The 1454-nt window shown below is 34.8% G+C and overlaps 1 non-coding gene across 1 annotated transcript; it reads left to right on the top strand.

Annotated features, from left to right (window-relative positions):
• Window positions 1-1142: 1142 nt before the first annotated feature.
• LOC111832241 lies at window positions 1143-1247 on the top strand. Its single transcript, XR_002835279.1, has one exon. It is a non-coding gene; the product is annotated as a small nucleolar RNA R71 (small nucleolar RNA).
• The last annotated feature ends 207 nt before the right edge of the window (window positions 1248-1454 follow it).

The raw sequence follows: 1454 nt of genomic DNA, 5'->3' as shown, positions 1-1454 counted from the left end.
AGCATATTTGGTGTGAGTGTTGAGTGTCACAACTCCAGGTGTCGATCGACACCAATATCTGACGGCAATTGAATTTCACGCTTAATTGAAGAAGATTTGTAGATTCGGCACAGAAGTTTTCCTTATTTGCAATTAAGCCCAGTTCGTGGTTAAAACATATATATTGAGTTTTAGGGTTTTGTTAAGACTTAAGCTTTATTTTTGGGAGAGAGATTTGTAGAGAGCTGGGAGAGAAGAATCAAAACCTCCTTCAGAGAAGATTCAGAACTCCTTTACTTCTTCTATTGATTTCTTTAATGATATCTATTTTATTCATGATGTTTGTTTCATTCACCATGTTTGAGAAGATTTCTTGTTAGATTTAGGAGTTTCAAAGGAATTCATGAATTGTTAGGTTGTTAGATTGTTATGATTGAATCAATAGAGTTCTTCATCTAGATTGTGGCTAATTTGTTCTAGAGTAGTGAAAGCAACCTAGAATATGATCTTAGGTTAATTGGTAGACACGAAAGTGTTATTGATTTCCCGAAAATAATCTAGATGAGTAAAATACCTATTTGCAAAGAGATTTGGTTTAGGGATTTTGTAAAATTATCAAACCTGAATTAAATGAATATCTTAAACTTATAAATTTGAAAAGAGATTTGGAATTTAGGGTTCTAGACATAGATAGTCTTTGCAACGAAAGTTGATTGATTATATTTTTGTGATTTGAGTTCAAGAACGGTGCTTTATAAATCATGACAATTCTTTATTTGCAATTCTGAATTTCCTGATAATATCCCTAGGTATAGCGTTTCCTCATTATTGTTTAAAAACCAATCTTTATTTTAATTTGCTGTTTTATTTAATTTAAATCCTGCTTGCTTAGCTTAATTTAATACCAATTATTTATTGTGTAATCGTTGAGTCTCTATGGATTCGATCCCTAAGTATTACAGTGATCTCTTAATTGAGAGAGTAGCTCAGGGGAAATTTGAGCCGATCAAATTTTTTGTTGCTGGAAGCTAAATTCTCAATCAGTTTGGTGCCTTGAGCTGGAGACCTTGTATTGTAGTTGCCATTACTTGCAGCATCTAAAGGCATTTGATATCTCCACTCCAATCCTCTATAAAAGAATCCTAACAGCTGAAATTTGTCATAACCATGGTGTGGACAATCTCTCTGATACCCCTTAAAACGCACCCAAGCAGCCTTGAAAGCCTCTGAGATCCCTTGAGAAAAGGTAGAAATCTTTTTCTGCAGCTCCTATGACCTCGCATCATCATAAAAGTTGTTCAAAAACTCAACCTTTACATCCTTCCAGCACGTAAGCAGTGTTCTAAAAATCGGCCAAGGCGGCCGCTTAGTCGCCGAAGAGGCGTTTTATGGACATGGTCCGCCGCGATTTTGGTGTAGTCGGTAAAGAAAATCGGTCAAATCACAAAACTATTTAAATTTTTATCTTTTGTTAC

The sequence above is a fragment of the Capsella rubella genome, unplaced genomic scaffold (genome assembly GCF_000375325.1).
Source record: "Capsella rubella cultivar Monte Gargano unplaced genomic scaffold, Caprub1_0 scaffold_2, whole genome shotgun sequence".
Classification (NCBI taxonomy): domain Eukaryota; kingdom Viridiplantae; phylum Streptophyta; class Magnoliopsida; order Brassicales; family Brassicaceae; genus Capsella; species Capsella rubella.
Note: the sequence above shows the minus strand (reverse complement) of the source record. Positions and strands in the feature narration are given on the sequence as shown.